The sequence below is a fragment of the Esox lucius genome, chromosome 11, assembly GCF_011004845.1.
Source record: "Esox lucius isolate fEsoLuc1 chromosome 11, fEsoLuc1.pri, whole genome shotgun sequence".
Classification (NCBI taxonomy): domain Eukaryota; kingdom Metazoa; phylum Chordata; class Actinopteri; order Esociformes; family Esocidae; genus Esox; species Esox lucius.
In genome coordinates this window covers 86,803-103,280 of record NC_047579.1, presented here as the reverse complement: position 1 = coordinate 103,280, position 16,478 = coordinate 86,803, and the positions used below count along the sequence as shown (strand labels likewise).

Genomic DNA, 16,478 nt, shown 5'->3' with positions numbered 1-16,478 from the left:
GCCCAGCGACAGCCCCGAAACCTGAAGGATCTGGAGAAGTTCTGTATGAAGGAGTGGGCAAAAATCCCTGCTGCAGTGTGTGAAAACCTGGTCAAGAACTACAGGAAAAGTATGATCTCTGTAATTGCAAACAAAGGTTTCTGTACCAAATATTATGTTCTGCTTTTCTGATGTATCAAATACTTATGTCATGAAATAAAATGCAAATTAATTACTTAAAAATCATACAATGTGATTTTCTGGATTTTTGTTTTAGATTCCGTCACTCACAGTTGAAGAGTACCTATGATAAAAATTACACACTTATTCCAAAAATTACAGGAAAACCTGCAAAATCGGTAGTGTATCAAATACTTGTTCTCCCCACTGTGTTTCACCATAATCAATCACAGAAAGAAAAGCTTCCAAAAATTATTTTTGCCATTAAAATAAAGCTTGATTTATTTCCAAAATAAAAGCTGATCTTCATTTTAAACTTTCTAACTAGATTAGCAATGGATTTGCCATTAGACTTAAAAATGCTGAATTCATCAAGCAACTGTAAGCACGTTTTTTAAAAGACCATAAACTTTGTTTCTGGGAATTTAAAACAAAGTTTTAAACTCAGCAGATCTGTTTGTAATTACTTAAATGCAGTCTGAAGCTCTTGCACCGCCTGAGCATGCGTATAAATGTTTTAATAATTTTGCTTGAATGTCCTTACCCAAGTCATTTATAAAAATAGAGAACAGAATAGGTCCCAAAATTGAACCCTGGGGGACCCCTTTAGTTATCGTAAGGAAATCTGATTTGTGGCTCTCTGCATGCACACTCCGATCTACCAAGTAACTTCTGAACCATTTGACAGTCCTTGTACCAAAACCAACATTCCTAAGTTTATTCAGCAGCAATTTGTGGTCCACTGAATTAAACGCCTTGGATAGATCCACAAATAAGGCAGCGCAATGTTGTTTTCTGTCCAAGACACCAATCTCATTTATCACCACCATAGCAGCAGTAATAGTACTGTGCCCAGTTCTAAAACCTGACTGAAAATAGTTAAAAATGTTATTATCAATTAGAAACAGTTTTAACTGTAAATTTACCTGGGATTCAAGAATCTTAGCCTGATCTGAGGTCTGAGATCAGACTATAGTTGTTCAGCTCTGACAGGTCACCATCTTTAAGTAAGGGGAAAACATACACAGTTTTCCAAATTTGATGTATAGAATTTGACATAAAACTCAAATTGAAAAAGTAATAGACACAGCAATAATATCTGCCACCACTTTTAAAAGATAAGGATCCAGATTGTCTGGACCTGCACACTTGTTGTGGTCAATGTCTTTCAGAGCTTTACAAACTTGAGCAACTGAAATTTGTTTAAAATCAAACAAATCCAGATTTCCAAAAGTTACTGTAGTGGCATAACATGGTACATATACACTCACCTAAAGGATTATTAGGAACACCATACTAATACTGTGTTTGACCCCCTTTCGCATTCAGAACTGCCTTAATTCTACGTGGCATTGATTCAGCAAGGTGCTGAAAGCATTCTTTAGAAATGTTGGCCCATTTTGATAGGATAGCATCTTGCAGTTGATGGAGATTTGTGGGATGCACATCCAGGGCACGAAGCTCCCGTTCCACCACATCCCAAAGATGCTCTATTGGGTTGAGATCTGGTGACTGTGGGGGCCATTTCAGTACAGTGAACTCATTGTCATGTTCAAGAAACCAATTTGAAATAATTTGAGCTTTGTGACATGGTGCATTATCCTGCTGGAAGTAGCCATCAGAGGATGGGTACATGGTGGTCATAAAGGGATGGACATGGTCAGAAACAATGCTCAGGTAGGCCGTGGCATTTAAACGACGCCCAATTGGCACTAAGGGGCCTAAAGTGTGCCAAGAAAACATCCCCCACACCATTACACCACCACCACCAGCCTGCACAGTGGTAACAAGGCATGAAGGATCCATGTTCTCATTCTGTTTACGCCAAATTCTGACTCTACCATCTGAATGTCTCAACAGAAATCGAGACTCATCAGACCAGGCAACATTCTTCCAGTCTTCAACTGTCCAATTTTGGTGAGCTCGTGCAAATTGTAGCCTCTTTTTGCTATTTGTAGTGGAGATGAGTGGTACCCGGTGGGGTCTTCTGCTATTGTAGCCCATCCGCCTCAAGGTTGTGTGTGTTGTGGCTTCACAAATGCTTTGCTGCATACCTCGGTTGTAACGAGTGGTTATTTCAGTCAAAGTTGCTTTTCTATCAGCTTGAATCAGTCGGCCCATTCTCCTCTGACCTCTGGCATCAACAAGGCATTTTTGCCCACAGGACTGCCGCATACTGGATGTTTTTCCCTTTTCACACCATTTTTTGTAAACCCTAGAAATGTTTGTGCGTGAAAATCCCAGTAACTGAGCAGATTGTGAAATACTCAGACCAGCCCGTCTGGCACCAACATGCCACGCTCAAAATTGCTTAAATCACCTTTCTTTCCCATTCTGACATTCAGTTTGGAGTTCAGGAGATTGTCTTGACCAGGACCACACCCCTAATTGCATTGAAGCAACTGCCATGTGATTGGTTGATTAGATAATTGCATTAATGAGAAATTGAACAGGTGTTCCTAATAATCCTTTAGGTGAGTGTATATTGACATTTGAGCTGTCAAATACAGACCCAGCACAAATGAAGTGTTTATTTAACTGACTGAACATGATGACTTTATCCTTTATTTCATTTGAGCCAACCAGAATGTGTTCAGGGAGACTTGAAGCAACATGTGTACCTGACAAAGATTTAATTAATTTCCCAAATTTTGAGGGATAATTTAAGTTCCTTGTAACTGACTTTAAATAAAACTCTGATTTGGAATTTCTGATCATCAAGCTGCACTTGTTCCTTAGAGCTCTAAACGTAGTCTAGTCAGCAGAGGAGTTTGAAGATCGATCTTGGGCCCACAATTTATTTCTTAAACAAATTAGCTCTGAAAGACTGAGAACAAGGTACTGTCCCTACTGCTGATCCTAAACATCTTAATGGGAACATGTTAAAAGATAGACAGAAACATTTTGTGAAAATATTCCCATGCCAGTTCAACATCTGGAATCAGAGTTACTCTGTTAAAAACACTTTAGCACAAATCATGTGGAAAGCCTGCCCTTCAAAACCATTAAAATATATTTTAAAAATGAAACAAGGTTTTACCTTAGAGAATGTTGCATTCCTAACACATGCAATTGCACAATGGTCACTGACATCATTGCAAAAATTGCCAGTTGAGGTGTATTTGTAAGATTTGTGAGTATTTGTTATAATCAAGCAAGGTTGATTTATGTTGTACTTTAGGATTTGGCCTTTGGCCTGGTGCATTAATGAGCTGCAATCTGATCATTAATGATCAATGAAGCAATCTGAGGTCTGTGAAAGCCAATCCCAATTTAGATCACACACATCATACAAAATTCAGCTATGAACATTTCAAATAATTTTAATGTCATCAACTTTATTCTGCATGGTGCGAATACTGAGCCACAATCTATCTGCTGAATGTATAAATAACTGGAGTACATATTTGATTTGATGCCTAAATGCTTTTCTTGTAGATTTTAAATAAATTAAAAATTGTGGTAAATCTGACTCTGCAAAGCATGATGTGACGGCCAAGTCTGTTATAAGCTTGAGGTGAGGAGAAAATGTTGTGTTTCTAAATTATATAATGCATTATTTAACCATGCTAAAGTAAAGTAACACAGAACCACATGAAAACAAACATCAAATCTCACCATATACAGCGACACACATACAACCCTTTTTCCAGAAAAGTTGGGATGCTGTGTAAAATTCAAATAAAAATAGAATGCAATGATGTGCAAACATTTATCCCTGTATTTAATGGAAAATAGTACAAAGACATATATATCAAAAGTTGAAAAAGAGAAATGTTATTGTTTTTGGAAAAATGCATGCCCATATTGAATTTGATGCCAGCAACACATTTAAAAAAAATTGGGGCAGGGGCATGTTTACCACTGTGTTGCATCACCACTTCTGTTAGCAATACTCTGAGATTGTGATAGTTTTGAAAGTGAAATGTATTCCCATTCTTGCTTGATATAGCATTTCAGCTGCTCAACAGTTCAGGGTCTACTTTGTCGTATTGTTTTGGCATTGTCTTTCTGAAATAAGCTATGTAAAAGATGTCATCAGGATGAAAGCATATGTTGCTCCAAAACTTGTATGTATTGCTCAGCATTAATGGTACCTTCACAGATGTGCAAGTCCCCCATGCCATGTGCACTAATGCACCCACATACCATCACACATGCTGGCTTTTGAACTGTGCACAGGTCAGATGGTCCCACTCCTCTTTAGTCCAGAGGACACAGCGTCCATGATTCCCCCGACAGAATTTAAAATGTTGATTCGTCAGACCACAGGACAGTTTTCCACTTCGCCTCAGTCCATCTTCAATGAGCTTGGGCCCAGAGCTGTTTCTGGATCTTGTTTATATATGGTTTCTTCTTTGTATGGTAGGGCTTTAACTTGCATTTGTGGATGCAGCGACATAACCCTGACCACAGACAATGATTTTTGGATGTGTTCCTAAGCCAGTGATTTCCAGTAGAGAATCGTGTCATCTGAGGGCCTGAAGATCACGGCCATCCAATATTGTTTTTCTGCCTTGTCCGTTGCATACAGAGATTTCACCGCTGTCTCTGCAACATTTAATTATAGATTTTGAGATCCCCAAACCCTTTGCAATTTGAAATAGAGAAATGTTAGTCTTAAATTTAATTATGATTTGCTTGCGCAGTCTTTCACAGAATGGTGAACCCCTCCCCATCTTCTGAATCAATCAAATCAATCAAATTTATTTATAAAGCGCTCATATCCCCCAGCACAATAATATAGCAGCGTAACACCTTGGAACTGAGACGGGGGGGTCCGGTGACACTGTGGCCCTACCCGGGGGAGGCCCCAGGCAGGGCCCAACAGGCAGGAAATCAATCCAACCACATTGCCAGGCATCAACCAAAGGGACACCCACCAACCGCAACCCCCCTGAATGAGGGCCGAGTATTGCTAGCAGCGTACAGCCAAATTGCACAAGTGTGCAATAGAGATTCAACAACAAGCCAGTGACTCTTCCCCCGAAAGGCATTGGAGGGAGGGCATCCCAGTGGCGACAAGAGCCCACCTGGCAAGACAGCAAGGGTGGACAGTATCAAGCCTACTGGTCACCTTCACGCCCCCGGGCCAGGCTACACCTAATTATAAACCGTGCTGTAGAGATGAGTTTTTAGTAGACACTTGAAAGTTTGCACTGAGTTTGCATTTCTAACCTTAATTGGCAGATCATTCCACAGGAGTGGAGCTCTATGAGAAAAGGCCCTGCCGCCAACTGTTTGTTTAGAAATTCTAGGTACAATTAAAAGGCCTGCATCTTGCGATCTAAGGTTATGTGTAGGTATGTATGGCTGGATCATTTCAGCAAGTTAAGTAGGAGCAAGTCCATGTATTGATTTATAGGTTAAGAGTAAAACCTTAAAATCAGCCCTAACCCTAACAGGCAGCCAATGTAAGGACGCCAGGACAGGAGTAATGTGTTCAAATTTTTTTGTTCTAGTTAGGATTCTAGCAGCTGTGTGCAGCACTAATTGAAGTTTATTTATTAATTTGTCTGGATAACCAGAGAGAAGAGCATTGCAGTAATCTAATCTAGAAGTAACGAAAGCATGGATTAATTTTTCTGCATCAGTTTTTGATAGAAAGTTTCAAATTTTTGCGATGTTTCGAAGATGAAAATAAGCAACTCTTGAGACATATTTTATATGTTCTTCAAAGGAGAGGTCAGGGTCAAGGATAACGCCAAGGTTTTTTACAGTTTTTTGGGATACGACCATGCAGCCGTCGAGGTTCACAGTGAGATCTGCTAACAACGCTCTTTGTTTTTTGGGTACTAAAAGGAGCATTTCTGTTTTATTTGAGTTTAAGAGCAAGATATTCTCTGTCATCCACTTCCTAATATCTGAAACGCATGCTTCCAAAATAGCTAATTTAGGGGCTTCTCCATGCTTCATTGAAATATATAACTGTGTGTCATCAGCATAACAGTGAACGTTAATATTGTGATTTCGGATTACATCGCCCAGAGGGAGCATGTATAGTGAGAACAATAATGGGCCCAGAACCGAGCCTTGAGGAACTCCAAAGCATACCTTTGACTTGTCAGAGGATATGCCATCCACACTAACGAACTGATATCTTTCAGATAAATAAGATTTAAACCAGGCTAGAACATGTCCACGTAGCCCAATATTGGTTTCCAGTCTCTCTAAGAGAAGGGAGTGATCAATAGTGTCAAAAGCAGCACTAAGATCAAGAAGCAACAGGACGGATGCGGAACCTTTGTCTGAGGCCATTAGAAGGTCATTTGTTACCTTCACGAGTGCAGTCTCAGTACTATGATGGGATCTAAAACCGGACTGGAATATTTCATAAATGTTTTTTGTCTTTAGGAAGGCATTCAGTTGTTGGGAAACACATTTTTCTAAGATTTTTGAGAGGAACGGGAGGTTCGATATTGGCCTATAATTGTTTAATATGTCGGGATCTAGATTAGGTTTTTTTAGAAGAGGCTTAATTTCCGCACATTTTTAGTGAGTTTGGTACGCATCCGGAGGAAAGGGAGCAATTTATTATGTTCAGCATTGGCTGACCTAGCACAGGAAATAATATCTCCTTAAGTAATTTTGTAGGAATTGGCTCAGAGTTTGTGGGTTTAGAACTCATTACAAATTGTGTAAATGTGTCGAGCGATACGGTATCAAAAAATTCAAGTGTCCCCATTGACACCTGGTCAGGGAGGTTCCGGAAATTTTTTGGACAACTGAGATTATGAGGACCATAACTATTTAAGGAGTCAGTTATTTGTTTTCTAATGGAGACGATCTTTTCATCAAAGTAGTTCATGTATTCATTACAACTAAAGTGAAGACCCACTTCACTTGCTAAGCTTTGCTTTTTTGTTAACTTTGCAACTGTTTTAAAGAGAAATTTTGGATTGTTTTTGTTCGCCTCAATCAGGTTGGAGAAATAAGCTGATCGAGCAGACGTGAGTGATTTTCGGTATTGTACTGTACTGTCTATCCAGGCTAGTCTAAATACTTCCAACTTGGTGGAGTGCCACTTTCGCTCCAATTTTCTGGAGGCTTGCTTAATTGCTCTAGTATTGTCGGTGTACCAAGGAGCAAGTTTCTTGTTGCGTATTTCTTTAGTTTTTAGTGGTGCAACTATGTCTAATGTATTTCGCAGTATTGAGTTTAGATCCTCGATTTGATCGTTTACAGATTTATTTACTCTGTCGTTAATGAGCGAACTTGTAAGAATATCAAGGAATTTATTTGTAGTCCGAGAATTTATAGTACGGCTTTTGAAACTCATTGTTTGGGGGCCAAGTGGATTTCTTGTTTTAATGGTAAATGTAATAAGACAGTGATCCGATAATCCAGGATTTTGGGGGTAAATTATTAGATCTACAATATCTATTTCTCGAGACAGGACTAAATCTAAGGTATGATTGTGGGGATGTGTTGGACCTAAGACATGTTGGATGAAACCCATTGAGTCAATTATGGCTTGAAAGGCTTTTTGAAGAGGATCATTGGGGTTTTCCATATGAATATTGAAATCGGCAAAAATTTGAATACCATCTGCCATGACTACAAGGTTAGACAAGAATTCTGGAAACTCATTGAGGAACAATGTGTATGGCCCGGGGGGCCTATAAATAGTAGCTATGTAAAAGGATTTATCGGCCTGGTTAACTTTCATGAGTAAAATTTCGAAAGAATGAAACTCTGTGATATGTTTGAGAGTAAATTTATATTTACTGTCATAAATATTAGCGACACCCCCTCCTTTTCGGGACGCATGAGGGATATGATCACTAGTATAGCCAGGAGGAGAGGCCTCATTTAAGGCAGTGAATTCATTAGGCTTTAGCCACGTTTCACATAAACCAATAGCATCTAGTTTATGATCAGAGATTAATTCATTTACTGCAACTGCCTTTGGAGCAAGAGATCTAATATTTAGGAGTCCCATTTTGAGATGCGAAGTGATACAATTATTTTTATTTTTGACCGAGGTGGAGGAAGGCTTTATCTTAATAAGGTTGTTTTTGTTAGCACTACCTTGTTTAACTTTTCTCAGCCTGGAACAAGTCACAGTGGCAATAGGTAAAGCAGTACTAACTACTCTGGCTATGCTATTGACAGACTCCACTATGCTAGCAGGCTGGCTAACAGCCTGCAGCCTGACCTGCACCCTATCTCATGTTAAAGCTATTTGAGTGAGACTCCTGTCAATGTTCCTAGATAAAAGAAGAGCACCACTCCAGCTAGGATGGAGTCCGTCGTTCCTCAGCAGATCAGGCCTGGCCCTATTTCTGGGAGAGTCCCAAAAAGAAGGCCAGTTATCTACAAACTCTACCTCCTGCGACGGGCAGAACTCAGTTTTCAGCCAGCGATTGAGTTGCGCAAGTCTGCTGTAGAGCTCGTCACCACCCCTAGCTGGGAGGGGGCCAGAGACAATTACTCAATGCCGACACATCTTTCTAGCTAATTTACACGCTGATGCTATGTTCTGCTTCGTAACTTCTGACTGTTTCATCCTAACATCGTTGGTGCCAACGTGGATAACAATATCTCTGTACTCTCTATACTTGCCAGTTTTAGACTTCACTAGCACCAACCCCAGATTTGCGGCTACATCGGTGGCTCTGCCCCCCGGTAAACAATGTACGATCGCCAGCTGATTCTTTAGTCTAATACTGCGTGTAATGGAATCGCCAATGACTAAAGTTTTCAGTTTTTCAAGGCCACCGGTAGAACATGCCTGCCGACCATTCCCCCCCGAAGACGGCTCGGGCCTTGACTCCGACTCCAGTGGGGAAAACCTGTTCAAAGTCTCAGTTGGTTTTAGCAACGATTCAGGTATAACTGGTCGACGGCATTTCTTCCCAGTGACCAAGAGAAAGTTATTGCCCGGCTGCAGGAGCTGTGCCGGGGGGCTAACAAAACTATCGTTTCTACCTGGTGGCACTGACGCAGATTTTTCTATTTCTACACGAGCATAATCCTTGCCTGGCATTTGCGTCAGAAGCCGAGCCTCTAACTCTGCTATCTTTAACTTAAGACGAACATTCTCCTCTGTGTTGTTGCTATAACAATTACAGTGATAAGGCACTGTAATGATACTTAGCCTCGGGTGTTCAGGGGTGAGTAGTTCCGTTAATTATGTCCAAAAAGAGTCCCGGTGTAGAAAAGTTGGGTAAGAGGTCAACAGATAAATATTGCGTTGGTAAAACTCTAAAATATAATTTTTACCAATTAGTTTATATCGAGTAAATTCGAAAAAGTTTGGCAGGTAGCCAGGTAGGTAACAGCAAGCAGTCAAAAGTCAACAATCAACAATCCCACAATCAAAAGACTCATCTTCTCCAGGATGTTCTTTTTACACCCAATCATGTTACTGACATGTTGCCAATTAACCTATTTAGTTTTGAGATGTTCCATCAAGTTTAGATTTTTAGCATTACACAACTTTTACAGTTATTTGTCCCAGTTATCTGTCCCAGCTTTTTTGAAACGGGTTGTGGCATCAAATTCAAAGTGTGTTTATATTTTTCAAGGAACAATAAAAAATGTCAGTTTTAATATTTTATATGCTGTATCTTTGTACTACATCCCTTTTTCCAAAATAGTTGGGACACTGTGTAAAGGTTAAAGAAAAACAGAATGCAATGATTTGCAAATCATTTAAACCCTATATTCTATAGAAAATAGTACAAAGACTGTAACTGTGTCCTTCAAACATTGTTTTCGTCAAAGAATCCATTTGCAGTCCTTTGGCATGGTAGTCTAATCCACCTCCCACAAGTGGGATTGGCTTGATGTGCACTTCATATGTACCATACAGTCAAGCTGCTCCCACAACAGCTCAATATTCATCTGTCCATAACACAGTCCGGTGACTGTGCTGTCCACTCCATAATAGACAGAATACCAGCTGACTGTTTGTTCCTTAAATAGTTCTTGCATAGTTTGGAGCTGTGCTTATGGTCATCTTCCAGTTGTAGGAGGAAATTTGCTCGAATCAAGTGCCGTCCACAGGGTATTCCTTCTTCAAGATCACTTTTACCCAGTACAAATCTACCACTTAACCACCATTAAAGCACCCCCAGACCATCACATTGCCACCACCATGCTTGACAGATGGCATGTAGCACTCCTACAGCATCTTTTCATTTGGTCAGCGTCTGACGAATATTCTTTTTTGTGATCCTAACACCCCAAATGTAGATTAGTCTGTCCTTAACAATTTTTTCACATTTTCCTTTGTCCAGTGTCTGTTTTCTTTTGCCCATCTCAATCTTTTCTTTTTTTGGCCAGTCTGACATATGGCTTTTTCTTTGCAACTCTGCCTAGAAGGCCAGCATCCTGGAGTCGCCTCATCACTATTGACGTTGAGACTGGTGTTTGTGTTTATTATTTAATGAAGCTGCTATTTGAGGACCTGTGTTTTTCTCGACACTCCTGTGAAGTGTGAAGCGTATTTGTCCTCATGCTCTTTTGTGCACTGGGGCCTCCCAGTCCTCTTTCTATTTTGGTTAGAGACAGTTTGCACTGTCCTGTGAGGGGAGTAGTACACACTGTTATGCGAGATCTTCAGTTTCTTGGACATTTCTCGCATGGCAGCGCCTTCATTTCTCAGTTCTTTATTTCTGGCCATTTTGAGCCTGTAACTGAACCCACAATTGCTGATGCCCTAAATACTCAATGAGTCTAAAGATTATTGCTTCTTTAATCAGCACAACAGTTTTCAGCTGTGCTAACTTAATCACAAAAGGGTTTTCTAATGATCAAATGTCCTTTTGAAATTATAAACTACACAAAGAGCCATTAGAACACAGGACTGATGGTTACTAATTATGGGCCTCTGTTTGCCTAGTATGTAGATATTCCAGATACATCTGCCATTTCCAGCTACAATAGTCATTTTCTACATTAACAATGTCTTCACTGTATTTCTGATCAATTTGATGTTATGGGTTATGCTTTTCTTTTGAAAACAAGGACATTTCTAAAAGACCCAAAAAATTCTCAAACAGTAGTGTATATAATTAAAATTATATATTTTTTTTTTTTTGCTAATCATTGGCAAAACTCATGATTACATTTTTTTTAAGTTAATACTTTTGAGAGCCACTTTAATGTTGATAAATTTGAATCTCTTTCACTCAGGTCTGGGATGGAAATACCCTCATTGCACCCTTGTTTTGAAAAGTGATTTAATTTTTTGTGAATACACTGCAGCCATTTTCTAGCCAAAACTATTTATTATGAGGACCTTCCGTTTAAATCTCTGTTTGTATTTATGGAATTTCATCAAGTTTCAATTTAAATTAAAATAATTTAGATGCTCTTCACCACTCTGGAGTTGCCCATGGTGAGAGGCGGCGGGCTGGTGTGGGTTTGCTTATAGCTCCCCAGCTCTGCCGCCATGTGTTGAAGTTTACCCCGGTGAACGAGAGGGTCGTTTCCCTGCGCCTACGGGTCGGGGATAGGTCTCTCACTGTTGTTTGTGCCTACGGGCCGAACGGCAGTGCAGAGTACCCGACCTTCTTGGAGTCTCTGGGAGGGGTGCTGGAAAGTGCTCCGACTGGGGACTATAGTTCTACTGGGGGACTTCAACGCCCACGTGGGCAACGACAGTGACACCTGGAGGGGTGTGATTGGGAGGAACGGCCCCCCTGATCTAAACCCGAGTGGTGTTCAGTTATTGGACTTCTGTGCTAGTCACAGTTTGTCCATAACGAACACCATGTTCAAGCATAAGGGTGTCCATCAGTGCACGTGGCACCAGGACACCCTAGGCCGCAGGTCGATGATCGACTTTGTTGTCGTCTCATCTGACCTGCGGCCGTATGTCTTGGACACTCGGGTGAAGAGAGGGGCGGAGCTGTCAACTGATCACCACCTGGTAGTGAGTTGGATCCGATGGTGGGGGAGGAAGCTGGACAGACTCGGCAGGCCCAAGCGTACTGTAAGGGTCTGCTGGGAACGTCTGGCCGAGTCTCCTGTCAGAGAGATCTTTAACTCCCACCTCCGGCAGAGCTTCGACTGGATCGCGGGGGAGACTGGAGATAATGAGTCCGAGTGGACCATGTTCTCCACCGCCATTGTCGAAGCGGCCGCTCTGAACTGTGGCCGTAAGGTCTCCGGTGCCTGTCGAGGCGGCAATCCCCGAACCCGGTGGTGGACACCGGAAGTAAGGGATGCCGTCAAGCTGAAGAAGGAGTCCTATCAGGCCTGGTTGGCTTGTGGGACTCCTGAGGCAGCTGACGGGTACCGACAGGCCAAGCGGACTGCAGCCCGGGTGGTTGCGGAGGCAAAATCTCGGGCCTGGGAGGAGTTCGGTGAGTCCATGGAGAAGGACTATCGGCTGGCCTCGAAGAGATTCTGGCAAACCATCCGGCACCTCAGGAGAGGGAAACAGTGCCCTACCAACGCTGTTTACAGTAGAGGTGGGCAGCTGTTGACCTCAACTGAGGATGTCGTCGGGCGGTGGAAGGAGTACTTCGAGGATCTCCTCAATCCCGCTGTCACGTCTTCCATTGAGGAAGCAGAGGATGAGGGCTCAGAGGTGGACTCGTCCATCACCCGGGCTGAAGTCACAGAGGTGGTCAAGAAACTCCTCGGTGGCAATGCACCGGGGGTGGATGAGAGTACCTCAAGTCTCTGGATGTTGTGGGGCTGTCTTGGTTGACACACCTGTGCAACATCGCGTGGCGGTCGGGGACAGTGCCTCTGGGATGGCAGACCGGGGTGTTGGTCCCTCTTTTTAAGAAGGGGGACCGGAGGGTGTGTTCCAACTATAGGGGGATCACACTTCTCAGCCTCCCAGGGAAAGTCTATGCCAGGGTTCTGGAGAGGAGAATACGGCTGATAATAGAACCTCGGATTCAGGAGGAACAGTGTGGTTTTCGTCCGGGCCGTGGAACACTGGACCAGCTCTATACCCTCTACGGGGTGTTGGAGGGTTCATGGGAGTTTGCCCAACCAATCCACATGTGTTTTGTGGATTTGGAGAAGGCATTCGACTGTGTCCCTCGCGGCATCTTGTGGAGGGTGCTTCGGGAATATGGGGTCCTGGGTCCTTTGCTAAGGGCTGTCAGGTCCCTGTACAACCGAAGCAGGAGCTTGGTCCGCATTGCCGGCAGTAAGTCAGACTTGTTCCCAGTGCATGTTGGACTCCGGCAGGGCTGCCCTTTGTCGCCGGTTCTGTTTGTAATTTTCATGGCGCAGCCAGGGGCCAGAGGTTGTCAGGTTTGGGGACCACACAATTTCATCTCTGCTCTTTGCAGATGATGTTGTCGTGTTGGCCCCTTCTAACCAGGACCTTCAGCATGCACTGGGACGGTTTGCAGCCGAGTGTGAAGCGGTGGGGATGAAAATCAGCACCTCCAAATCCGAGGCCATGGTCCTCAGTCGGAAAAGGGTGGCTTGCCCACTTCAGGTTGGTGGAGAGTGCCTGCCTCAAGTGGAGGAGTTTAAGTATCTAGGGGTCTTGTTCACGAGTGAGGGAAGGATGGAACGGGAGATTGACAGACGGATCGGTGCAGCTTCTGCAGTAATGCAGTCGATGTATCGGTCTGTCATGGTGAAGAAAGAGCTGAGCCGCAAGGCGAAGCTCTCGAATTACCAGTCAATCTACGTTCCTACTCTCACCTATGGTCATGAGCTTTGGGTCATGACCGAAAGGACAAGATCCCGGATACAGGCGGCCGAAATGAGCTTTTCCGCAGGGTGGCTGGGCGATCCCTTAGAGATAGGGGTGAGAAGCTCAGTCACCCGGGAGGAGCTCAGAGTAGAGCCGCTGCTCCTCCACATCGAGAGGGGTCAGCTGAGGTGGCTTGGGCATCTGTTTCGGATGCCTCCGGAACGCCTTCCTGGGAAGGTGTTCAGGTCCCGTCCCACCGGGAGGAGACCCCGGGGAAGACCTAGGACACGCTGGAGGGACTATGTCTCCCGGCTGGCCTGGGAACGCCTCGGTGTACCCCCGGAAGAGCTAGAGGAAGTGTCTGGGGAGAGGGAAGTCTGGGCATCCCTGCTTAGACTGCTGCCCCCGCGACCCAGCCCCGGATAAGCGGAAGAAGATGGATGGATGGATAATTTAGATGCTCTTCTCTAGAGAACGTTGCTGCAGTAAGTGCATACATTTAAATGTTTTGATGATTTAAAAATCTGTATTATTGTTCTGATTCTATACTAGGTCAAAGAAAATAAAAACATAAAACAATACACACAAAAGTCAGTTTGTTGTATGTTTCTAGACAGATTCATAAAGCATATTTAAAAACAGCAAAGCTCCCCGTTTGATCTACTCAGTGTAGATCCTTGGTCATGAAATTAACATTACAACTTAAAACTTCCACTGACTTCCCACTCAATGCTGAAAAGGCAAGACAACATAGCCTATCCTGTAGACCGCAAAGAGATCTGATACAGGCCAGCAAATTACTGTGACATTATTAGCCCCTAATAAATTTATAGCAAGATATTTGATCTGGAAAGACAAGTTCCAAATTTACGTCAAGCCCAACTTGGTTGTTTTGTGGATTCATGCCACAAAATGTGACTTAGAATCTAAATTTAGATTTAATCCATTAAACCATGTGACAATTTCTGACAAGAGCAAATGCGCTGGGATGTCTGTGTAAAAACCTACGTAGTGAGAACAGACTGTTGTTTCAAGCCCGTCTAACATTTATTGCATCAATAATTATTTTTCATTTCACCCAACACTCTGCCAAAATATATATTTGTCAATTATTATTACACATTTGATTGACAATTTATGAGATCTTAAAGCATTTTTATGAGATGTTAAAGCAAAATATTAGATGTTAATGCTTTTTTTAATAGCATTTTCAATGTCAACCTAGAACTACTTTGGAGCTTAGAGAAACATGTCCCTGTTATACAAAAGTGCAAGTAATATATCATGGAAGATTTCTGCACAGCTAAATATAAAAAGTGATTTAAAAACTGAAATGGTGAGTACCCCCGTTACCAGACAGGACAAGGTGTTGTGCATCTGAATGGCTTTGATTGACGATGCTATGCCTTTGCTTTGTTTTCATTTTGGGGATTTGAAAGAACTTCCTCAAAAACATGCTTAAAATTATGTACATCAATATCTCAGTTGATGGTGGTTCCTTCAGATATGTCTAGAACTGTCTTTTTGGACAACTATAAAAATAGGAATACTCTCTCCTCCTTGATTGATGCCAGCTCAGCTGCTAAGCAGTTTACTTCAGAGTGTATTAAAGTCTTAGGCAGCTACTGTGCTGTCAGCAAAATGCACCTCAGGCATCTAAAATAGATTAAATGTAGTAGATATACATGTTACATTAGATGCAACAGCCAAAGAGACTAAATGTTTCTACTTTTTTGTATATTGGATTATATTATACTATTTTATCACAGTAGTAACTATGTGGTAACAATGGAATATTTTGATACATCAAACTTTTCATATTTTCATAGTCACAGTTGTATCATTCATGTACATTTTATTCAAATATTGTAATGTAATATGAGTGTGGCACTTCTGGAATTTGTTGACATTAGTTGAATGCATGATCAAAGATCTATCTCCTCCAATCCATTTCCTTCTCCAGAGTGGTCCATAATTAACTTTTGCTTGGTTGGCACCTTCAAACTGATATAAGGAGGATGGGGCCCCTGGATCCCCCTAAGTCAGACACTTTCTTCCTCTGTGGTAAGACTCTCATCTATTAGAAGTTCAAATTCAGAGGTCTACATTGTTGACATTGATTTATAAGGTTTGCTTCAGAATGTTTTAAATGGAAATGAAATGTGGTGCTCATACATTTGTTTGTGAATTATGGCTGTTGTGTAGAATATTTAGTTAAGTCAGTTGCCACTAGGAAAATTTACATTGTCAGTGGGATCCACATGGCCAATATGACAAACTTGAATTATGCCTTTCAAAATGTTTCCTTTATGTCTTTATAGAACTGTGTTTTCACAACACTCTAATGCTTTACAGGGTCCTCCAAGTAATACATTTTCATCTGTAGTGGGAAAAAAAGGTGAGACATAACAAACATATGGAAATATTCTGTTTGAGATACTGCTCATCTACCTGTTGAGTGTGGAGGAAGCAACACGGTGTCCATAACGCTTCTTGTTTCATCTCTTTCCTAGAGATCCTTCACCATGAGTACGGACGCAGAGATGGAGCAATATGGCAAGGCTGCCATATACCTCCGTAAGCCTGAAAGGGAGAGAATTGAGGCACAAACGGCCCCCTTTGATTCAAAGAACTCCTGCTTCGTACCTGATCCCAAGGAGCTGTACCTTAAGGGTTTAGTCACAGCCAGGAAAGATGG

At 42.0% G+C, this 16,478-nt stretch overlaps 1 long non-coding RNA gene across 1 annotated transcript in view; it reads left to right on the top strand.

Annotated features, from left to right (window-relative positions):
- LOC105010249 overlaps window positions 1-16,381 on the top strand; it is a 41,504-nt gene extending 25,123 nt beyond the window's left edge. The window contains exons 3-5 of the long non-coding RNA XR_004576541.1: window positions 15,744-15,844; window positions 16,136-16,178; window positions 16,294-16,381. This is a non-coding gene — a long non-coding RNA (uncharacterized LOC105010249). The remainder of the gene's footprint in view (window positions 1-15,743; window positions 15,845-16,135; window positions 16,179-16,293) is intronic.
- The last annotated feature ends 97 nt before the right edge of the window (window positions 16,382-16,478 follow it).